This window comes from Bos indicus x Bos taurus, chromosome 13 (assembly GCF_003369695.1).
Source record: "Bos indicus x Bos taurus breed Angus x Brahman F1 hybrid chromosome 13, Bos_hybrid_MaternalHap_v2.0, whole genome shotgun sequence".
NCBI classification, from domain to species: domain Eukaryota; kingdom Metazoa; phylum Chordata; class Mammalia; order Artiodactyla; family Bovidae; genus Bos; species Bos indicus x Bos taurus.
The window spans coordinates 41,906,414-41,931,384 of record NC_040088.1 but is presented as its reverse complement, the minus strand read 5'-3'; positions in this window follow the sequence as shown (position 1 = coordinate 41,931,384).

The window sequence follows — 24,971 nt, the reverse complement described above, 5'->3', positions numbered from 1 at the left end:
CAGGAAACAAAGATGCAATGTGTATCTCTCCTCATTTTACAAGTTGTCTAAGTTTTTAAATCTGTGAAAATAATCTGAGGATGCCCACTGCCTTCCTCCTGGGTGGTTTCTAAAGGCTGGGGATGAGCCTTCCATTTTGTGAGCTCACGATGGTTTATCTCACTGCTCATTGCAGGAAGCAAATCATGTTCACGTCTTTGTGGCATCAAATCCTCAGGTGCATCACTAAAGTTTGTGCAGCCAGCCCCAAAATCAATGGGCGCTAAGACCTGGTATTAGAAAAGGACAGGACTCTATCGACTGCAATATTACATGTTCCTGCTTTGCATAATTGCATTTAAAGGAACAGGCTAAAAGGAACCTTGTGGCCAATTTACTTTGGAGATGCTTTTCAGGACTATCCTTGTTATTACTCATTTTACTTCTTGAAATGTTCTGGCAGAGTGACTTCAAAATGTAAAACTCAGAGTTAACACTCCCTTAGATTTTATAAGATGTGTTGGATGAGTACATGGGTCGGGGGAGGCACACTTGTTTTCACTCACCTCTTTTTACCTTTTCTTCTTCTGTGTAGCCCTTGTTCAGGTCTATTGGGAGGAATCAAGAGTCTCAGAAAGCAGTAGACTCTGCAGTGTGCAGACAGCTCCTAACTGTGGGGTGAAAACAAGACCCACCCCCCCACCCCCAGGAATCATTCAACCTCTTGTTTCTAGTTAGATGTCTGAATGACCGAGGAGTCTCATCTATCACCAGCAGAAACTAAAAGAGGGCAGTCTTTAGATAGCAGAGCACAAAATCTCTCACAAAAATAGAAAAAAAGAAAAGAAAATGGGAGGATTTATTTCCTATTTCAATCATATTATTCAATGCTTGGAAGGAAAGCAAATAACCGACATGTCTAGGCCCGTGTGAGTAGAAGCCTAAGATGCTAGATTCCTCTCCCGTTATTAATTATTTACTTTTTTAAAGGGTAACCCTCTGCCTTTTAATTATGTGGGATGTGGGATGTCTGGGCACCAGAGGCATCTGTCTGTAATGCTGTCTGCTGAGTTGAGAGGAGATGGAACAGAGATGGTCCACATACTCGGTATGGCTTGATCTTCAGGTCAAGGGCATGTCAGTTCCGGCCTGCATCACATTTTCTCTCCGTCCCTCTCCGACCCCCAGACAAGCCAGAAGTGAAAGTCCTACGACTGCAAGCTCTGGGGATCCAAAGACCCGGACCCCCAAACCTGCAGTCCTGCGCCTGCACGTGTGGGAGCCGGGCCCTGTGAGGTCAAAGTCACGGCGGCAGGGCACTGCATCGCTTAATGTGTGTACAGAGTAACTCTGTTTGTTTGTAGGTCCTTAGTAGAAGGGTGTCTGATGTTGACTTTTTGAGGCTAAAATTGTTTGAATTTTCTCTCCCGACTCTAAGCCACCTTCCAGAGGCCTCTTTTTTTTCACGCTGTTTGTACATTCATTACCTTTTTAAATGTCGTGAGCAGTAAACAGTCCAACACTTCTCTCTTCGTCCACCCATTGTCAAGAAGAATGGGGCCAGACAGCCACGGGCCACGTCAGTCGCTGGCTTCCCCGCTGGCCTGGGTGATAAATATTTGCAGCTTTGGGGCAATTATTCCCACACATTGTGCAGCCCTGCAAACCCTTAGTTAAAGCCAAATCAGATATTTGGAGAAAAACATGTGGCCCAAGACATGTTTATAGGAGTGCATTTCTAGTAATACAATTAGCACCGGGCTCTGACTGGGGGCTGGCCAATGGTTAAGAAAGAAAGGGATAAACCTAAGAAACAGAGCCTCTCTAGCTGCATGAGTGTGTGTACACACGTGTGTTTGTTGTAACTTGAACAAAACCCCCACAGCTAAACTGCATTTTTCTTTAGTTTAAGCTACAATGAGGGAACTTGAAATTGTCTTCTCAGGAGAAAAAAGAAAAATCATTTCATTCCCAGTCTTTGCACCTGAAGGAATGGACCCCCAGCTAGACTCCTCTGAGTCTGGGGGCAGGGAAAGCACAGGGACCAGGCTGTGTCTACCTGGCCCCTGGACCTCCTGGAGGGGACTGTTCACCTTTGTCCTGCAGGCAAACAGATCAGAGGAGGCGGGCGATGTGCACCCAGCCAGCTTCAAGGAAACCAGCACTGCCCTCCTGGTGGCCTGTCGGCTTCAGGGCACGTGCATCTTTCATGGCAGTCTCTGGTTGTGTCAGTTACAAGGCCCCTTGAGTTTCAGCCTCCCCATGCGGAGATGCTCTGAACAAGGTCCACAGTGCTCTTTGGTCCTGGTTCTGGGCATCCCATGTGTGTCCCTGGAGGGTATCAGTTTGAACGTAGTCTGGTTTGATTTTCATCGTCTCTAGACCAGGACAGTGTCAGCTGAGGCCAGCTGCTCTGAGGAAGCCGCACCCCTCACTGTGAACAGAGCAGGGCCCCCGGGGCGAGAAACATGGGTCAGAAATAGGGCAGTGAGGTCACCTGGGAAGTGACCAGCGCTGGCTGAAGGAAGAGGGTGGACTTGCAGCATCCTTGGTGCCTTTTCCTTCATGAGAATAGCCTCCCTTCAGGCCCCAAGTGCATGTTGCCAGGAGGAGGGGGTGTGTGTGAGCCATGCCCTCTAACCAGGGGCCACATGGGGTCACTCCTGTCAGGCCTTGACCGGCGTTGACAGAGGTTACAGCAGGATCCACTCTACCCACGCAGATGAGGACTTGGGGTTGGAAGAATGAGGTTCATGTCCCTGCCTTCTGATGATCTGACCAAGGGCTTGGACCAGGCAGTGGTGACGGACTCTCCTTTGGAGCCCTGGGGGCTGGTTTCCCACCTCGTCAGGCTGCAGGGACTGTCAGGGAGCTAGGGAGGTGACAGCAGATAACCCAGGGCCAGGGCCAGGGAGAAACCCCAAGACTTGAGACTCAGGAAGGAAGACAGGCTAAGACATGCCTTCCCTGTGGCTGGAATGGGTTAACAGGAAATGACGGGTTCTAGGAAGGAACGGGGTGAAAGGCCAAGACATCTTCCTGGGAGTTTTATGGAGTCTTATTAGGGAGCCTATAACTTAGAAGGGGTCCCTCTGACCAGAGGATACAGCTGCCACTTACTGAGTTTATAAATAGGCGAGTCTCTAAAACCTCTTTAGCATCACGTTCCTCGTGATGACGTTAGAAATTGTGGCACTCTTGCGGGGGAGGAAATGGCAATCCACTCCAGTACTATTGCCTGGAAAATCTCATGCAGGCTACAGTCCACAGGATCACAAGAGTCTAACACGACTAAGTGACTAAACCACCACCACCATCACCATCCCATTAAGCTGACCGACTCTATGAAGTTGAGTTCAATTCCCAGATGTACCAACACACACAGAAACCAAAGCCCTTCTTGGCACATTTCACCTGCAGTGTCTTGGGCTTCGTTGCTAAGACAGACGTGCTCATTTCAGTCCCACCGCATGCTAGCTGGCCTGCGGGGTAGTCACTGAATGTCGATTTCTCATCTGTGAACCGCGATGGAGAACGCCTTCCGTATGGTATGGTTCTAAGAATGAAATAGGATGTGCTTGATACCCAAGATGCTTCCTTTCCCATCTTGGGAGCTCCCAGTGACTGTGGCCACGTTACAATAGAAAGCATTGGACCACAGTCTTCCTGGGTGTTCCGAATGTGATCGGGCATGCAAGTGGGTGTTGTTTCCTACTGATGGGCTCCTTGAATGATGGGCTATATTTTTATTTTCACCTTTCTTACATGCCCCTCAGTACCTGGACGTGCTTAAGAGCATCACACTTTATCGATTATATGATGACTAAACCCCATAAAGAAAACTGAGCGCCGAAGGATTGATGCTTTTGAACTGTGGTATTGGAGAAGACTCTTGAAAGTCCCTTGGACTGCAAGGACATTCAACCAGTCCATCCTAAAGGAGATCAGTCCTGGGTGTTCATTGGAAGGACTGATGTTGAAGCTGAGATTCCAATATTTTGGCCACCTGATGCGAAGAGCTGACTCATTTGAAAAGACCCTGACACTGGGAAAGATTGAGGGCTGGAGGAGAAGGGGACGACAGAGGATAAGACTGTTGGATGGCATCACCAACTCAATGGACATGGGTTTGGGTGGACTCCGGGAGTTGGTGATGGACAGGGAGGCCTGGCGTGCTGCAGTTCATGGGGTCGCAAAGAGTCAGACACGACTGAGCAACTGAACTGAACTGAAACCCCATACGGGCTGTCATTTCATTCAAGCCTTTGATTAAGCAGGAGGGGTACCACACTGCTCTTAGCCCTCATGAGTCCACCCAGAAAGATGTTTTAGGGAAACAAGAATAACAGTTACCAATATTACCTCTTACCTTCCTGTAAGCAAAGGTAAAGTCAATATAGCCCACGCTGTGGGAGAGCTTCCTTTTGTAAACATTTGGGCAGTGTGCAGTGGGGCCACATCATGGCACCTGGAGCTGGGTGGCCGGAAGCATTCCAAACTCCTTTACTAACAGAAGAGGATGGAGGATGATATCCTGGCTCCCTACCCACCAGAGAAGGAGTCCCCCATCTCTACCTCTAGCCTGGTGAAATAGCAAAGACTCAACCAGAAAACTCACTTCTTGAGAAAAAATACCCCACATTTACAGCACAATAGATACACATGCCTCAAGATGCTTTACGGAAACATTAAAAGACAGCGTGTGGATGGCACCAGAGAGAAATCCCCAACTCCCTGGCGCTCACCTATCCCTCAAAACTCTGCCTCCTTCTGGCTCAGCCCTAATATCCCCTGCCAAAGACAGACTCTGAGGGCCTTAGATTAGAGAATCCATGTGATGCTTCAACTCCAGGCAGCACAAAAGCAGATACATTGGAAGAAAATGTTAAAACATACTCTTGGCAGTCTAGTGGCTAGGATTCTGGGCATTGTACGAGGTAAATATATTCATTTTACACATGTTAGGTTACTTGTTCTTCTGGTAGTTTGTGGGATACTTGGCCAAAAACCATTCAAACATCTCCACACAGAAGACCTCCTCCCAGACACAAATATCCATCACTTGCTCATGCATAAATTCAGTGGTTTTTAAATTTGAACTCTGGAAAGAGGCAAATAGCGCTGCTGCTTGGCAAAGTGTAAGGCTAATCTTAACTTGCCTGCCTGATATAATCAGAGCTGACTTTCACTTGACTCTGTGTGCATTCAGGTTTCTCTCCATCTCCGCTCTGCCTGCACAAATAGCATCCATCTGGATGAGCCATGGGTTTGGTGTTGAGGTTGAGAAGGACCGCATTTTGCTTTTAGCCAATGTCCTGATTCTAGAGTGTATGTCAGGCTCTGAGCTTCAGCAACTGCACAGCCGAAGGTCAGGTGGTATCTTCCAGACTCACGAACACAAGTCAAATCACATCCAGTCTCCATCTCACACTCTGGGGGAGTCTAAGCCCTCCTGCTATTTCCTCCTCACATTCCTGATGGCTCATGTCCTCAGGGGGACTCTGCCTCCAGTCACCAGTTCTGATTCCTGGTGTCAGGAATCTCATCCAAGTCTCATCCAAATAGGATGGTATTTATGTCCCCTTTGTCCGTGTCCACTTTCTAAAACCCGTTGATGCAAGGTACCTGATGATGAATCAGATTTCAGTGAAGGTTTGGGCACCTGAGGGGGAGAGGGCCGCCAGAGTACAATGGTATTTTAGCCATTCCCCCTTCCAATGTCACCGACCTCTCAAGGTCCTGTGTTACGTGTGGTGGCCAGCTTTTTGACATCTTGTTTGTTCCTTCTGCTTTTGTCTGTTGGCCCGCAAGTTCATATTCTCATCTATTGTAGAAAGAAATTCAATATTCTCCAGCCTGAACTTGCACGCATTATCACAGTTGGCAGAACAGAACCAGTAGAATCTCCGTTCAGTCCAAAGAATTTAACAGACAGTGGTTGTGGGATAAAAGGCAGTTTTTCCTATTATTTGGGGATGTGATGTAGACAATCACAGCACCTGACTAAAAGGCCCTTCCTGCCCAGAAATCTACCCTTTCCTACCTCAGCTCCAAGCTGAGTTAGCTAGCACGCAAATTCCGTGTATGCTTAGGCCCTAGCAATGGATGAAACTGACATTTTAAAAGCAATTTGATATTGCTAGTTTAAAAGTGCCTGTGGTCACTCTCTGGCCCCAGGGTTGCAGTTGGTCACTTCTGTGCTGTTACACAAGGGGCCCTTTGGATCTGCAAACACTCCCTGCTGCATGCTCAGGGCCAAAGGAAGCCCAGCGGTGTCCACAGTGACAGAATGAATGCCCATGAGCAGGCCAGGCAGGTTGGCCTCCAGCAGCCCCCTTCTGCCCAATGACACCTGCCTGTCCATGCCCTGTCCCAGCCCCATCCACACATGGGGCTCCCTCACCTGCTCTCTCTCTGTACTTCTCTATTTAAAAATAATTTTATTTATTTTTATTCTTTTTGGCTATGCTGTGTCTTCGTTGCTGTGCAATCTTTCCCTAGGTTGCAGAGAGTTGGGGCTACTCTCTAGTTGCAATGCACGGGATTCTCATTGCCGTGGCTTCTTTGGTTGCAGAGCATGGGATCTAGGACACGTAGGCTTCAGTAGCTGCAGCACATGGGCTCAGTAGTTGTGATTCCCGGGCTCTAGAGCACAAACTCAGTAGCTGTGGTGCCTGGGCTTAGCTGATCTGTGGCATGTGGGATCTTCCTGGCCCAGGGATTGAACGCACGTCATCTACTTTGGCAGGTGGACTCTTTGCTTACCAGTGAGCTCCCTTCTGAAGGCTGCCTCCTTCTGTTCCCCCTCAACTCTTCCATCCCCTCTCCACATAGCCTCTTCTGAGATGCATGAAAGGAAATTGTGCCTCTGTGCCCAGTAGATGCTTTCTACGGGCGCCTAGCAAGGATACTCAAAGGGAGGGCATCTCGACACATCAGTGTAAGATGGCAGCCTGTGACCGTGAGGTCTACAGTGGCTCTCCCCTAAGGGGAGTAGTTTAAATTCTATTTTTGTCTCTTTGTATTCTCTATGAGACCAGTTTTCTACAGGAACACATCCTTTTCTTGGTGAAAAAGAGAGTGAAACAATCCGTTATATTTAATGCGAGATGAACCTGACAGGTCACAGGCAGGCTCTCCATGGTCAGAGCTGGAGGCCTGCTGCCCCATCTTTCAGACTGTGGGTGATTTTTAGAAACTGAATTGGTTGTCAGTGCTGAGCCATCAAGATGTTTTGCACGTGCAGCTGACACGCCTGCTTCTTTAGAAAACTCCTGCAAGGTCTCTCTACACAGCCCAGGGATCTAAACCTCTCGTCACTGTCCGAGGTCATTTAATAAAGGTGGTAGGTGTCAAGTTGGTCATATAACTCCTTAGAAGAGGGGAGTGTGTCTCCCCTGCAGCCTGCCCCCGACGGTGGGAAGCAGTTGGTGGCCCTGGCAGGAGGCTGTTTGCAGGAAGAGGTCGCTAGGCCATCGGGAGGTGAACAGATGCTAAAGGAGTTTCACCAGATTGCCTAAAAGAGAAAGCGGCCGCCAGGTGGGTGGGCCCAGCCGCTTCAGTAAGAATCCAAGATCTCAGTACCTATCCAAAGCAAATCAAGCCTCAGGGCTGGGCGGGGGGCTCCAGCCTGCATCCTGGACCTTCCCTTGGGATTAAATGAAATTTAAACCTGCTAACTAAACACCAGCACAAAAACATCAGCAGGAGCCATTCACCTGGCATCAATCATGACTGACAGTCCACTGCAGGGAGGGAGCTCCAAGCGCTGGGGAACAAAGGCCAGGAGAGAATGAAGGGAAAATTGTGAGAGGAAAGAAAATCTTCACCTCACAGGCTCAGGGAAGACCCAAAATGAAGGGAAACAGTTCCCGACAGGAAGGTGAACCCCCAAATTAGGCTGAGGTTTTGTTACAGACCTTGCACAGACCACCTTTGAATCTAATGCCAAGAAAGGCTCGACCCACAGGACCCTCCTGGCAGCAGGTTCTGGGCTCAATATCCCATTCATTCACTTGTTCCTTCCCGACTTAGTCCATTCATTCATTCCACAGTGCATCCCAAGCGGAGCATACAGTGTGGCCAAGGCCACACCCCTGCTAAGAGAGGAGGCAGAAGATGAGTGGGTGAGTGAGCACATGGATACAGTGTTGAACATGGAGAGATGCTGTAGGAGAAACAGAACCCAGCAAGGGGCCGAAGGCATGTCCAGCTCAGCAGATCTGAGGAGCCTCCCAAACAGCAGGTCCTGCAGCTAAGACCAGGAAACAGGAGCATTGTCAAATAACCAGGAACAACAGGGACTTGACTGTGTTTGATTTGAAGCAAAACAGCACTCTGGTTCCAGGTAAGGGCTGGCATCCTGACCACTATGTGCCCCCACTCACTGAGTTTCCATGGGGAGAATCCCTGTGCAAGTTGGCCCACTGGCCCCCTACCTGCCCCTCAAATGCACCAGGTGGAGGTCTACCACAGGGCCTTTGCACCTGTCATTCCTGGTTCAGTATCTGCCTTCAGGAAAACTGATCCCAGTCACCGAGTATAGTGCTAACCAACTTTCACCTTTTGGGACTCAACCTAGAGGTTCCATCTTTCCAGAATCTTTCCTTGGTTTCCTGGGTCCTCAGCCCTTCCTTCAAGATGCAGGTTTGGGTCAGGAATCTTAAATAGTCTCTCTTAACACATAGAAGATGCTCAATGGGGCTCCTTAAATTAAAATACTACATCTCTAGATAACCAGTAAATGCAAGAAGTGAAACCCAAGACCAACCCACATGCTCCCAAGGGCTCCTGCAGATACCCTTCTCCAGCCCCCATCTGTCCCAGCCTCACCTCCTGTGGGGGACTGTCCCCTACCTTTGGAGGACGTATTGATTAGTGCCCTCTGAGGGCAGTCCTATTGACAATTTGGCTCTTCTCAGAAAAGCACAGCAAAAACAGTTTTTCGAATTTAGACTAGCCTCCGTTGCTCAATAATAGCTGTTTTTCCTGGAAATATCTTTTGGGGAGGGATGTTAATTATCAATAGGGATCTTTTCCCAAACACAGGGGTACATAGGCCCGAGCACACACTGACCCATGAACTCCAACCTTTAAGGCTCGGGCCTTGAGTTTCAGTGTCTGGTCCTTTCCCTTGGGAATATCTGCTGGCAAAATGGCCTCCTCAAGTTCAAAAAGTACCCAAGCAAAGAACATTAAGTCACATCTCCACATTTCAAAGACAAAAGGACTTAAAATAGACCTTTATTGGTCTGAACTTGAAGTTATTTTACCTGCAAATAAGTCAGATTAATTTCTTGGCCTGAACCCAAAGTAAACGGACTTGTGTTCACTGCGTTTTAAGGTAAACGTGTCTCTCACAAATCTGCACAAGTTCAGGGGTAGCAAAGAGCTGATAAGCCATTCAGGGCTGCATTAGTCATTTTCAGAAGGCATCTCTACCAGGAGGGTCATCTACCAAGCTGTGCAAGCACATCCCCCAGGAACTAAAACCGTACAAATGGAGAGATCTACTTCCTGGAAACAAATCAGAGCGAGGTGAAAATACTCTGGATGAAAAAAAGATTCTGCGATCTTTGGAGAAAGAAAGATGGCGTGATTGGTATATTGTTCAAGACTGCTGGAAAGAGGGCTTTGCTGAATGTTGAAGGAAATTCTGACCTCCAGGTGGGGAAGACAGCTGGAAAAGCCATTTGCCAAATCCTCTCAATGAGCAGTGACTTTATATAGGCTTTGCTTGTTGATGAAGAAGTGACGCCAAGTCAACAGGAGCCTGAGAGTGACCAAGTTTGCTATCTCCTGTGGCACAAGGCAGGAGACAAAAGAGATCCAGGTTCAATCCCTGGATCAGGAAGATCCCCTGGAGGAGGGCACGGCAACCCACTCCAAGATTCTTGCCTGGAGAATCTGCATGGACAGAGGAACCTGGTGGGCCACAGTCCATGGGGTCACCAAGAGTCAGACACTACTGAAGCAACTTAGCATGCACACACACACGTGACACAAGGAGGCATGAAATGTTCTGAGATGGGATGGATGGCCGCTCATAAATTTCTTTCCCTTGGGCTTCATGATGCTGCTTTGACACGTCTCAAAGGCAGGGTTGGAAATGGACCTCACAGCCCCATTATCACACGTGTCTGCATGCAGTCACCAAGGTAGTCTAAAGATAGGAGTGGGAGGGGATGGGGAGGAGGGGAACGGAGCACAGTCCGCACCTCCGTCGTGTGCAGCCAGGTCCAGGCAGAGGCTGGAGGATGCAGTATATGCAAGTCCCAGGCAGGTGCTCGAGAACAGCTGTCTCCCACACAAAGAGCACACGTGAAGGCCATGGCTCATTGTACAATTATATTTACCTTCATTGTCCTCTGGGCATCACTCACATGCTCCATTACTGCCCAGAGAACATTTCAGTTCATGTAAAAAAAAAAGCGGGAGGTTGGTTTTTCATGTTCTTCTCATGGAACAGCAATAAGCTCTTTCAGAATTAAAGAAACCAGCAGTTTCCAGGTAAAGTTCTGAAAGGCTCTGCCCCTAAAGTAGTTGCAATTTATAAACTATTGGGGAAATGAAATGAGAGGCTGATGAAACGGACTCTTCCCAACTGATTTCACATCTCAATTCAATCAGTAAAGCATTTAACAAAATTTGAGTTTGGTATGGTAAAGGGAGATACTGAGCAAAGCAGCAACAGAGAAGATCTTCATGATACATACCTCCAGACCCCCAGCCTCACACCTTTAGCATAATCAAAATGGAATGGTTCCCACTTTTATTTAATAGGGAAGTTTCATGAACATAAAAATATGCCAAGTTTCCTAGAAGTCACATTGCAACTTACCTCTGCTGCTGCTGCTACTAAGTTGCTTCAGCCATGTCTGACTCTGTGTGACCCCATAGACGGCAGCCCACCTGGCTTCCCCATCCCTGGGATTCTCCAGGCCAGAACACTGGAGTGAGTTGCCATTTCCTTCTCCAATGCATGAAGGTGAAAAGTGAAAGTGAAGTCACTCAGTTATGTTCGACTCTCAGCAACCCCATGGACTGCAGCCTACCAGGCTCCTCTGTCCATGGGACTTTCCAGGCAAGAGTACTGGAGTGGGGTACCATTGCCTTCTCCGAACTTACCTCTAAGAAACTACATTTTATTGGGCTTTGTCATGGTGTCAAAAAAGAATATCCATAAAGATCTGTAAATGCTCTTAAAACACTCCTTCCTTTCCCAACAATGATCTGTATAAGAACAGCTTTTCTTCACATACTGCCACAGAAATAACATAACACAACAGAATGAATGCAGAAACAGAAGTTAGAAACCGTGTGTCTTCATTAAGCCAGATGTTAAGGGGATATGCAAAAATGCAACAACAACAACAAAAAGCCACTCTTATCCTTAAATGTTTCTGTTTAGGAAAATATAGTCATTTTTGGTTAAAAAAATAGGTTTTTGTGTTAACATTTCATGGGTTTATCATTATTTTGAGATGATTAATACATATTTTTATAGCTTGTGTTTCAAGCTCTAATAAAGCTCTAATATGCTAAATATCACTATCAATAAATGTTGCCCATATAAACAAAAGCGCTTTGGGGTGTTCAGGAATTTTTAAGAATGTAAAGCGGCTCCAAGAGCAAAGTTTGAGAACAGTCGATGTCTAAGTTCTTGTCCAACTTTTTATAATGAGAGTTGGCAATGCTGGTCTACAAAGATCTTTTTGTCAGTTTCAATTACAGAAAAGTCAAGATCTTTAAGGAATCTTTGAGGAGTCCTGGAAGAGTTTCCACACCAGCTTGTTAGTCAAGTTCCAAGTTTAGTCCCTTGACTGAAAGCTCTTCCATGGTCTCAGCCAAGTCTGTCCAGTGGGGCAAAGGCTTAGTCTTACTAACCCTTCTCCCAAGCAGCCCCTTTTCCTTTTAAGGAAGGAATCTCTATGCCTAGGTGACTGCATCAGGGAGGGGCACACACACTTCAGGTCCCAAGGACACACTTCCCATGAGGTCCATCTTTTCACACAGGTTTTCTCTAATACCGCTTCAGATAAGGGCTATTCCAAGAGCAGACACAAAGCAAGTCCCAGCCCCCAGCCCTATTCTGCAGGAACTAGTGAAGAAATGAAACTATGGAAGGATTCCCCTCTGAGAAACACTCTCCATCTCTGTGGATTCCTTGAGGTGATGAGCTGGAGCTGGAGGACGTGCTAGCAGGAGGCCCCATGCACCCTATTGTCAGATCCTGCAGAGTCTACCCCATCTGTTTGCTCATATATACCTGTATATGATACATATATACCTATATTTGAAAATATGTTCCCAAGAGGGATGTTTAATGAATATTAGTTTCTTTTCAGATCCTGATCATCTTCCACCAAATTTTTCTCTTTCTTCTTATGTCCTGGATAGTCATGTAGACTTGAAGACGCATTGGCTGACATGGTCACAGAGAAAAAAGGACAATGAAAGCTCCTGCCTCTGAGTGAGGGCAGGTGACAGATGAATGGAGCTCCTGGGGATTGTGTGTAAAGGGATACACCTGCCGAAGGTGGTTAACAAGAGATGTATTTCTATACAGGGAACTGCCATAAATCAGAAAGAGATAAAAGCATTTAAAAACAACAAAGCAGGCCATATTTTTTGAGTAATTGAGCCCAGTTTTAGAAAACAAGAAATGTCTGTGTCTGTCCTTGTCTTTCAACCATTACTCTCTGTTTGGTTAAGCTATACAAACATCAGGACTCTGATGTAAAAGACTTTTCTTTTGTGCATTGCACATAAATGTCTTTAATCTTTTGAATTAGGAATTTATTGGTTGGGTCTTCTAGGGTAAATTCAGTGAAGTTCTGAAATGTTTTCCTCCGAAAAGAGAGGGAGGAGGAAGAGCAGGGTCAGGGAGGCTCATACCTTAACCCTCACCCCCAAGAAAAATGTTTTACTGGCACAAGAGAGTAGGGGAGAGTCCAGCTGGTCTTTAGCCAGCTGAAATCTGGGACCCAGAGGCATGTGCCTTGGGTCAGGCCAGGGTAAAGGGACTGCGGTGCAGGTGACCAGTTGCAAATAAAGGTCTTTCCTTGGGATTTCAACAGCAATAAGCAAACAAGCTCATGAGACAAGGGTTAAGCCTCACGGCTATGCTCTGCCCATTGGCTTTGGTCCTTCTTTCTTCTGACCCTTTCTGCGATGTCTCGGTCAAGGTCACATCACAGTCTGGCAGTTCCCTATGGTTTGCCCATGACTTGGGGTTCAGCCAACTCCCCTCCCTTCCATGGGCTCCTAAGGACAGATAGGAGGAGCCCCATGAGCAGCTGGGAGACAGAGTGAGCAGAGGCTGCTGTTTCTGTGTTCTTTTCTGTCCCCCTCCTGCCCACTCTCTGCCCCATCACAACATCGGCCTTTCTAGCCCCACAAAAAGATTTCACGTGGAATTAAGGTCTCTAGAAGGCAGTTGGACCCATTACAGGTTTGCTTGGCTGTTTTCACATGAGGGGTAAAGTTATAATGAAATTTAACTGAATTAAATTGAATGAAATTTTAATACCTGAAAAGGTCTTTATCTTAATACTCAAGACTCTCAGAACTTGCATTTTTTTCCCCCCTGGGAGTTTTCAAAACATAACTCTCTGTGAGATGTCACCTAAAGGACTGCTGGGAACTGGGTGTATGGGTTTGCCAGAGCTGCTGTAACAAACACCACAGACTGGGCAGCTTAAACAATAGAAATAGGAGGTCTCTCATTTTTGGTGGGCAAAACTGAGAAGTCTGAGGTCAAGGTGTGGGCACAATTACTTCTTTCCAAGTCTGTGAATCTGTTTGTCCTCCCTCCCAGCAGCTAGTGGTTTGCTGGCCTACAGGAGTTCCTTGGCTTGTCGACATATCAACCCCATCTCCGCCTTCCTGTTCACATGGCATTTCCCCTCCTGCCGTGATGGATTGGGGGCCCATCTACTCCAATGTGACCTCATCTTAAACTCAATGTACTGCAATTACCCTATTTCCATCAAAAAATCACATTCTGAGGTTCTGCTGCTGCTGCTAAGTCGCTTCAGTCATGTCTGACTCTGTGCGACCCCATAGACGACAACCCATGAGGCTACCCCGTCCCTGGGATTCTTCAGGCAAGAACACTCAGGGTGTTGTAAATTCAAAGCATAAATGAGGTGGGAACCCTGTTCAATCCTTCAGCCCACGACATGTGGTGGGGAACCCTGTTCAATCCTTCAACCCAAAACATGTAGTGGGGAGTCAGTGTGTGTGTGCTCAAACTCCCTCCCCACACAACTACAGACACAGATTGATCATCTAGTATGTTGTGATGGTGGACAGCGTGTTGGTGGGAAGTGGGGTGACCAGCTATCCTGGTTTGCCAAGACTAAGAGGGTTCCTGGGAGGTGGAACTTTTGGTCCTAAAAACCACAAAAGTCCAGAACAAACAAGGACGAGTTGATCACCCAAGGGAAATTGTAACAAAAACACCCACAGAAAAGCATCAGTTCATGCCAAGTTCAAAAATTCTATCAAACTGAGACTTTCGACTGAAGAAAGATTCATAGGTTGTTAGGACTTGGAGTCATCTTAGGGATCTGTCTGCGGGGCTTGGAGGGGTGGAATGCCTATCTGTGACCCCACCCCACATACACAGAACACTGCCCAGGCCTGACATTCAGCAGCTTCTTAAGGAAACCAGTGGATGGATATATTCTTTATAGAGAAGTTGAAGAAAGAGTGACAAACAGCTTTTTTCAAACACAAGATTCATAATTTAGAAAAAAATGGATTATATTGAAAGACAGTTAAAGATATAAATATAGATATAGATATAAAGAGGGATAAAGTGAAAGTGAAGTCTCTCAGTCGTGTCCAACTCTTTGTGACCCCATGGACTGTAGCCTACCAGGCTCCTTCACCCATGGAATTTTCCAGGCAAGAGTACTGGAATGGATTGCCATTTCCTTCTCCAGGGGATCTTCCTGACCCAGGGATTGAACCTGGACCTCCTGCATTGCAGGTAGACACTTTACCATCTGAGCCACCTGGGAAGCCCGATAAAGCTATAAAAAATATTGTGGGGAGCACATACCGATACTGTTGTTGTTTAAGCACTAAGTCATGCCCAATTCTTTGTGACCCCATAGACTGTAGCCCACTAGACTCCTCTGTCCATGGGATTTCTGAGGCAAGCATACTGGAGCGGGTTTCTGTTTCCTTCTTCAGGGGGTCTTCCTGAACCAGGGATCGAACCCTTATCTTCTGTGTCTCTTGGACTGGCAGGCAGATTCTTTACCACTGAGCCACCTGGGAAGCCCTCATATAGACAAAGACTCATTTAAAGTTATTTCAGGTTATATATCAAGTTAGAGAATCATATAGGACTTGAAAGAGTTGTATGAAAAGAAACAGGCTTCCCAGCTGGTGCTAGTGGTAAAGAACCCACCTGCCAACACAGGAGACCTAAGAGATGAGGGCTTGATTCCTGGAACGGGAAGACCCTGTGGAGAAGAGCGGTAACCCACTCCAGTATTCTTGCCTGGAGAATCCCATGGACAGAGGAGCCTGGTGGGCTACAGTCCATAGGGTTGCAAAGAGTCGGACATGACTAAAGTGACTTAGCACGCATGTACATGCATGTAAAGAAAACCTTTTTTAGTTATATGGAGAGGGACATAAAAATATATATAGCAACATTTAGAAAATTGTATCAAAAATGTTACAAATTGAATGTAGACAGTTATGGAAAGAGCTGTGTAGGGACCAGCATGCCTCAAAGCTAAAGAGATTCCCGGGGGAAAACTATAGAAGATGGTATAAATGTTGCATCAGAGGAGAAAAGGAAAGAGTGAGTTTATTCCAAGCTTGTTCAGAACACTGGATCTCATATACCCTAGCTTGAACCCTACAGCCAGAAAATCTAGGTTTGAACCATCTGCAGTGACCTCCCTCCCCTGAGGCTCAGACCCCAGACCCCTCCAGTACTGAGGATGGATGAGTGTGGACCCCCCTGACACTGGCCTTGAACCACTCCCCACCCAAGTGTAATTGTCACCTCCCACTTCCATCCAGGCTGTGCCTTCAGGGGTGACCAGAAGTTTCCCAAAAGCTGAGCCTGTAACTCTAAGTCTTATAGCTTTGAATTATTTGGCAGGTGCTCCCTGGAAGCTGGAGTGCAGGGTGAGGACAGTTCAGTTCAGCTACTCAGTCATGTCTGACTTTTTATGACTCCATGGACTGCAGCAGACCAGGCTTCCCTGTCCATCACCAATTCCCGGAGCTTGCTCTAACTCGTGTCCATCAGGTCAGTGATGCCACCCAACATCTCATTCTCTGTCATCCCCTTCTCCTGCCTTCCACATTTCCCAGCAAAAGGGTCTTTTCTAAGGAGTCAGTTCTTCGCATCAGGTGGCCAAAGTATTGGACTTTCAGCTTCAGTATCAGTCCTTCCAATGAATATTCAGGACTGATTTCCTTTAGGATGGACTGGTTCAATCTCCTTGCTGTCCAATGGACTCTCAAGACTCTTCTCCAACACCACAATTCAAAAGCACCAGTTCTTTGGCACTCAGCTTTCTTTACGGTCCAACTCTCACATCCATACATGACTACTGGAAAAACCATAGCTTTGACTAGATGGACCTTTGTTGGCTAAGTAATGTGTCTGCTTTTTAATATGCTGTCTAGGCTGGTCATAGCTTTCCTTCCAAGGAGCAAGCATCTTTTAATTTCATGGCTACAGTTACCACCTGCAGTGATTTTGGAAACCAAGAAAATAAAGTCTGTCACTGTTTCCATTGTTTCTCCATCTATTTGTCATGAAGTGACGGGACCGTATACCATGATCTTAGTGTTGGAAAAGGAGACAGAGGAGTAGGTGTCACTAGGCAGTGGCTGCTGGGAGCCACCAGGACCCTGGAGAGGAACCTGGGGTCTGTGCCTCTCATCTCCCCTCCCAAAGCCTCACCCCTAGACCCTCTTCACTGTCAGGGGGCAGTCTCAGGGGCTTCCCAGCCAACAGATGAGGGAGAAAAGCCCAGGGTGGAGGTGCGGGGAACAGCAAACTACATAGCCCTGGGGAGACGAGGCCATTCTGGGTGCCCCTCCCCATGCCTGCAGCCCCCAGACTTAAGGATCTGGGGCCACCTTCTCATCCTTCCAGCTCCCCTCACCCCCTCCTCCCCTATACCCAGCATCACCCTCACCCCCACCACCCACAGCCTGAGCCCTCAACTCCTGCCTGTCAGCTGGAGTTCTCCCCATGTGGGGCCCCTCACCTCCTGGCTCCCCTCTTGCCCCAGCCTCCTGGGTGCTGCATGTGGTATCCACCCTTCTCTGAGAAATCCTAGTGCTTCTCAGATACCACCTCCTCCACGAAGCCTTCTGTGATCCCCGTCCTACCCCACGAACACACACACACTCCCCCACCATCACCACCACAAACAACTTGTGCACACATGTACCAGGCCACACACCTCACACATCCCCCACACACACACCTCATACCACCCTCTATCACACAGACACATGTACCCATTACATACCCTCACATACATATCCCACACATACAGTACACACACCACCCACCACACACACCCCACCAGCCACCTCCTGTTTCTTGTGGTATTTTGCTTAGAGGTCTGTCGTTGGGCACCACATGTGACTTTGTAACAGTTACTTCTTTGCCCTCCCAACTTTGCCTTACTCGGGCCTTGAGCAAGTTCTTTGCCACATTAAATTTTCTTCCCCCAAAACAAATCAGGGTCACATGCATGGTGGCCTCAGTGAACACGAGGTAAATTCAACCTGCTACAATAACACTGGAGTTAATCTAACAGGTTGGAGAAATGCAGGGTGGTGGGAACCCCAGGCCGCAGGGAAGGCAAGCTGGGCATGAGCTCCACCTGAAGGACAGGGCACCCATGGGCCCACACCCTAACTTCAGGACCGCCACACAAGAAGTCCATGTGGGTCTGTGGACACTAAGGCCCCTCTGATGGCCGCCCCCCTGGATCTGAGGATGCGGGGCCCAGACATCAGACCAGGGCTGGGCCTGGAGTTGAGGGGCTTTGTGCTTCAGCCTGCAAGTTAATAACGGATCATCAGGTGTGTTTATGTGGAAAAACCGTCACATTCTGCAAATGAGCCAGGTATGTGGTGTCTCCCTCATCGGGAATTCCGCACACAGCTAGATGCACTCGCAAATTCACAATTCAGAATTAATTGGTTTTTAGGCCATGCATTTAGGTCAGATCAACCAGACACTCCATTTCCTGTGGTGAAAAGAAATTAAGTCAATTCCCACCCCCCACCCCCCAGCAGCCAGACCCCTGGCACTCATCTCGCAGGCCTGGCAAGCCGGCCCTCTGAAAGCAGGGAGGAAGCCAACCTTTAAAGGCATTCTCATTATCTCTCCGGGAGATGTCATTAAGTACTGTAAACATGTCCTGAATGAGTCCATGTCACAAAGACTGCAAAGTGTTTAGAGAATAAAAACCTATAAGCGCCCAAGTGAGATAAAACAAGGAGGGGGAGAAAAGGGGAGAGGAGATACTCAAAAAAAAAAAAAAGAAAGAAAAGTAAAAGAAAAGGACTTCTTGACCAACCAGTTGAGGGAAATACGGGGATGAAAAGGTAAATTTGTTCTGAGGAGCTTTTACCTGGGGGTTGAGCCGGAGAAGCAGGGACAGAACCCACCTGGTCTAAGGGCTTCCTGTCCCTGGTCCCAGGCTCCTTGCAGACATCACCAATCTATCACATCGATGTTGCCCACTGAATCCACACCTGGCAGACATTGCTAATCAATCACATCCGTCTTCCATTCAAAATCCACCCTGGCGGACATTGCTACTCAATCACACCTATTTGCCTTCTGAATCCAGACCTGGTGGATATCACTAAATGACCACACCCATCTTTTTTTTTTCTTTTTTCCCCCTCAGCATTCATGAGCTATATTTGATGGATGACCTAGTATAAGCTTAAGGTGTACAAAGTGTACAATTTGATTCATTTACAAATTGCAAAACAAGTCCTACTATAGGATTAGTTACCACCTCTATCCCATCACACAGTTACCACTTCTTTATCGTGATAAGAACATTTCAGGGGGGACTTCCCTGGCAGTCCAGTGGTTAAGAATCTGCCTTGTAATGCAGGGAAGGTGGGTTTGATCCCTAGAAGGGTAACTAAGATCCCTCATGCTGCAAACCAACTAAGCCCACCTCCCACAACTACTGAGCCCTCATGCTCCCTGGAGCTCTAGCCACAATTAGAGAGTCCAGAGTCCGTGTGCCATGAAACAAGATCCCACATAATGCAACGAAGACTGACACAATCAAATAAAATAAATAATTTTTAAAAATTTCAGATCTACTCTCTTAGCAAGTCAAGTGATCACACCCATCTTGCCCTCTGAATTCCCATCTGGCCTCAGCATTCTTGAAAAGAAAGGATTCTAATCAAACAGTCTGACCTTTCTGATATTTCTGTCTTTGAGGATCTGGGCTGTCTGTCTTTCCAGTCTATGAGTCTGTACTGTAAGGAGGAGCATGATTAACTGAGATGAAATGAGCACATCTCTTTATTTGTTACTTCACTTAGCTTATAGTTTACAATCAAGTTAGGGAAATAAGACACTTGAAGGTCTGCACTGATTTTCATCCCTGGGAGGGAATACTATGGGCTCACACAGGCCCGAAGATAGGGTTCAGAGTACATACTGCGTGGAATCAGAGGGTCAGGGTTTCCAGGGAGAAATGACAAAACCAAGTTTCTCCTTTGGACTCTGCCCTCTGTCACCAGAAATGCTTCCCCCACCGCTACAGACAGCAGGAAGTCCTGGAAGTTTACCACCACCACCATCCCCCACCAGGCAGGCCTCAGCCACCAGCAGGCTGTGTTAAAGCATAGCCACCTAGCTTGGGTTGGGGAACTTCTGAGGTGCACATTATGTCCCAGGGCCCTGGGAGGGAGGTGGGGGGCTCAGGCTGAAGCCACCTTCTGCGCAGCTTTGAGGTCATAGCCCTGCTTGGCTTCCTCCCTTCTTGCCTCACTTCTTCCCTTCCTCAGCATCCTTGGGGATATGTTCTTAACACTTCATCATTTGACATGAATTCTCATCTTGGGCATAGAAAACACAGCAGATGATGAGCTCAACATTCAGAAAACGAAGATCATGATATCTGGTCCCATCACGTCATGGGAAATAGATGGGGAAACTGTGGAAACAATGTCAGACTTTATTTTTGGGGGCTCCAAAATCACTGCAGATGGTGACTGCAGCCATGAAATTAAAAAGATGCTTACTCCTTGGAAGGAAAGCTATGACCAACCTAGATAGTATATTGAAAAGCAGAGACATTACTTTGCCAACAAAGGTCCGTCTAGTCAAGGCTTTGGTTTTTCCAGTGGTCATGTATGGATGTGAGAGTTGGACTGTGAAGAAAGCTGAGTACCTAAGAATTGATGCTTTTGAACTGTGGTGTTGGAGAAGACTCTTGAGAGTCCCTTGGACTGCAAGGAGATCAGCCCTGGGTGTTCTTTGAAAGGAATGATGCTAAAGCTGAAACTCCGGTACTTTGGCCCCCTCATGCGAAGAGTTGACTCACTGGAAAAGACTCTGATGCTGGGAGGGATTAGGGGCAGGAGGAGAAGGGGACGACAGAGGATGAGATGGCTGGATGGCATCACTGACTCGATGGACATGAGTTTGAGTGAACTCCGGGAGTTGGTGATGGACAGGGAGGCCTTGTGTGCTGCGATTCACGGGGTTGCGAAGAGTCGGACACGACTGAGTGACAGAACTGAACTGAACTGAACTGATGAGCTCTTAGAGGGCATAGCACAGCCCTCACCTGTTCTCTGTCACCCTCAGGTGGACCACACCGCTCCTACTCAGGTGGGCTTGACCTCTGCTCCCAGGGCATGTCTGGCCAGGTCTATACTGTGCAGAGTCAGGGGCTGAAATGGCTGGAACAGACCTGACAGGCTGCACACGTAACCTCCCTTGGTGAGGATGGACATGGTCTGCCCCACAGGCAAAGAGCCAAGTGGAGACTTCCTATGGGGGGCCCCTAGAACACTGTTGTGGCCACACTGGCTGCCATGAAACCACTAAAGGCTATGCAAAACCTACCCAGGAGGAAGTATGAGAAGAAACCACACAGGGTCACCTATCTCTGGCTGGACGCTGTGCCTATGATGCCCCGGGATCCTATCTAAGCCTTCTCAGGACCCTCAAGTCTGATTTGACCTCTGCCTGCCTGGTCTTCTGCTTTTGAAATGTGGTGTTGGAGAAGACGTGAGAGTCCCTTGGACAGCAAGGAGATCAAACCAGTCCATCCTAAAGGAAATCAGTCCTGAATATTCAGTGGAAGGCCTGATGCTGAAGCTGAAACTCCAATGCTTTGGCCACCTGATGTGAAGAACTGACTTATTTGAAAAGACCCTGATGCTGGGAAAGATTGAAGGCAGGAAGAGAAGGGGATGACAGAGGATGAGATGGTTGGATGGCATCACCGACTCAATGGACATAAGTTTGAGCAAGCTCCGGGAGTTGGTAACGGACAGGGAGGCCTGGCGTGCCGCAGTCCATGGGGTCACAGAGTCAGACATGACTGAGTGACTGAACTGAATTGAACTGCCTGATCTGGTCATACCACAGTGCTTCTGCCCTTCGGTCACCATCACAGCCAATGGAGCATTGCAAGAAAACCCTGTCTTTTCCATCTTTGCCGGTCATCTGGTGCCCAGTGTGGTATTTTTCTCAGAGTTGAAATCTGGATTCTGAGTTGAAAGGTCCTGCGTATGAAGGAAAGAGGAGCTTGTATAGCTGGTCCCTTCCCACTGGCCAGTCCTCAGATGTTGGACCAGGGCATCTCAGTACTGCAAGATGGCCATGACCATTATCCCATCTCTGCTTTGTAACACTGCAGGTTATGTGCAGTGATAGCGTATTCTAAGGCCAGGGAGGTGAATCTTGTTTTCCACCTGAAACAGAGCTGTCAGATTCTGAGCTGGCATCCTCTACCTGTACTCCGTTGTCTGGAACTCCAAAAACTGATTGCTCTTTTTTTTTTTCTTCCTTTGCAGGAAGTGTGTGTGACTCTGGCCAGATTCTGAAAAGAGTGTAGATTCATTTTCCACAGCTGCTGTGACAAATGACCATCCACTAAGTGACTTAAAGGACAAACTTCTTTTTTGATGTGTCTGTAGGTGAATGGTCCAACCAACGTTGGTCACAGGGGGCCAAAGTCAAGAAGTGGACAGAGTTGTCGTCCCTTCTGGAGGCTAGGCAGGGGTGGGGGTGGGGTGGGGGCTATTTCCTCAGCAGACTCACTCTCCTCAACTGTTCCACTGTGGCTGGCGGCCTCTTTGTCCATCATCAAAGCCACAGTGGAGGGGTGGGGGTCTTGAGGCCTTCCTCTGTGCCCGTCTTCTTCTTTCACATCCACATCTGAGCACTCCTTGTCTGTCTCCTGCTTCCACTTTTAAGACTCTGGTGATTATATTGGAGGGGGGGGGTCCCACAATACTATGTTCCATAAAACTATCCAAAAAGCATGTCATGAGATGTCATGGATGTTCACTGGTCAATACTTCATCAATACTCACTCATTACGTGTTAGTGAGCATCTCTGCTCTGCTGGTCAATGTGCTGAGATGGTAAGTACGTGCTAAGTCACTTTAGTCATGTCAGACTGTTTGGGACTCCATGGACTGTAGCCCACCAGGCTCCTCTGTCCATGGGATTCTCCAGGCAGGAATACTGGAGTGGGTTGCCATTTGAGACCCAATTATAAAAAAGAAGTGAGAATGACAACCATCCTGATTTTCTCAAGACAGGGGTTTCCCAAGACACAGGACTTCCATTGTTGAGGCTGGAACAGTCCCAGGCAAACTGGGATCCTTGGTCACCCCAGGTGTGATCTCTGCCATGAGGACTTTATAATCCAAGAGGGCCATGAACAAAGGGCAGCAAAGTTGACTTTGCTGGTTGCTGTACGTACTTTGAGACAAAGAGGAAAGGAACTGAAACAGAGATGGACAAAAAAGTAGTCCCCCTTCTCTTGGGAGACCCCCTTTTGGGTAACACTGACCACACTCAAATTCAGGCTCAGCCCTACACATGCTGCTTTTTTAAATTTATTTTTAATTGAAGGATAATTGCTTTACAATATTGTATTGGTTTCTGCCATACATCAGCATGAATCAGCCATAAGTATACATATGTCCCCTCCCTCTTGAACCTCCCTCCCACCTCCCATCCCTTCCTATCCCTCTAGGTTGTTACAGAGCCCTGGTTTGAGATCCCTGAATCATAGAGCAAATTCCCATTGGCAATCTATTTTACATATGGTAGTGTGTATGTTTCCATGCTACTGTTCACACCTCACAACAGCCACACGAAATGAGGACAGTTATTGCCTGCAGTTTACAGGGGAGGAGACAGAAAAAGAACTCACTGGCTTAACATCACACAACCACTGTTTTAGGTCAAGTTCCCCAGAAACCGGTGTCCACTTCAGCTTTTAAGTGGTAAAGAGGAAGGTGGAGCCAACCTTGCAAGTCCCAAAGCAGGGTTACTAAATCTCTCTTCCATTCTGTCTGCTTTCATATTCTTACAAATTTTCCTAAAACACAAGATTTATCTTTGATTTTTAAGAATTTTTCTTCTGCAAGAATACTCTTTATTCACCGGGACTGGGGTCACACAAATATTTAAGCTCAATGTGTGCTTCCATTAGAATGGACAGACAGGTGCGCATTGAGGCATGTTGGTCATTTGCTCTTTTTTCCTTCTGACACTCGCTAATAACAGAGACCTACTTAGTATGTCACTGATAAGATGATGAAGATTCAGTGAAACTCTCTGGATCTCAGCAGTTTTTCTAATGGCTTTTAGGTGTCATAACCCATCATGGAATTTACACATACATGCACACACACGCACACACAGGTCGTAATTACACCAGTGCCTTTGTGTGAATGGGAAACTAGGAGGCAGTGTTGTGTCTTTTCAGAATTATCCCAGGAGTGGTAACTCCTAATTTCAAACATCAGAAGGCCTCCTTATTCACTGCAAATGTGATGTTTTAGTGTGACCTTGGCTCCTTACTATCTCAGAGAACAGATTCTTTATGGGCTCCAGATGGAAAGTGGAAAGTTAATAACCCCTTGTAGACAAAACCCATATGTTTTCCACGCACTACAGGGATGCACTTTGTTCACAGTGTCATTTATGTAAAGTGAAATTAACACATAAATGATGATAGATTGCTGTTTTCAAACTATTCTAGATGTAGCAAAAAAAAAAAAAAAGTATTTAGTAATGCAGAAAACCTGGGTTCCATCCCTGGATTGGGAAGATCCCTTGGAGAAGAGAATGGCTACCCCCTCCAGTATTCTTGCCCAGAGAATTCCATGGACAAAAGAGGCTGGTAGGCTACAGTCTGTGGAGTCACAAAGAGTCGGACATGACTGAGCAACTAACACTTTTACTTTCATAGACATTTAAAAGTCTGAAAGAAGAAATAGGTCTTCCAAATGATAAATAGGAATCACCAATTTCTCTTGTAATTGTGTGTGTGTGTGCACATGTGGTCTATGTATGTTTGGGGGGAAGCCATTCTCATGCCCCCAAATAAACACAAAGAATCTTTATTCAAAAATTATTTATGTATTTGTATTACTTAGATAACGTTTGACTACAAGTAACAGGGATAGAAACAAGAAACATTCATTTCTCTCAGATGTAAAATCTAGATTCTACTCCATAAATTCCTTGGAGCCCTTTGCAGCTTAAGTTTACTGTGTCTAAGCTTCAGCCTTGGTCTTCAGAGCAACACTACATCCATTTTCAGGCAGGAAGAGTCCACACAACAAGGCTGTTTCATCTTATTGGTCTGACCTTGGTCACATGGCAACACCCAGCCCCAGGGGAAACTGGGAAATGTAGTCTTTTACTTGAGTAGCCAAGCACCTTGCTAAAAACTGGAGTATGTGACTGTGAA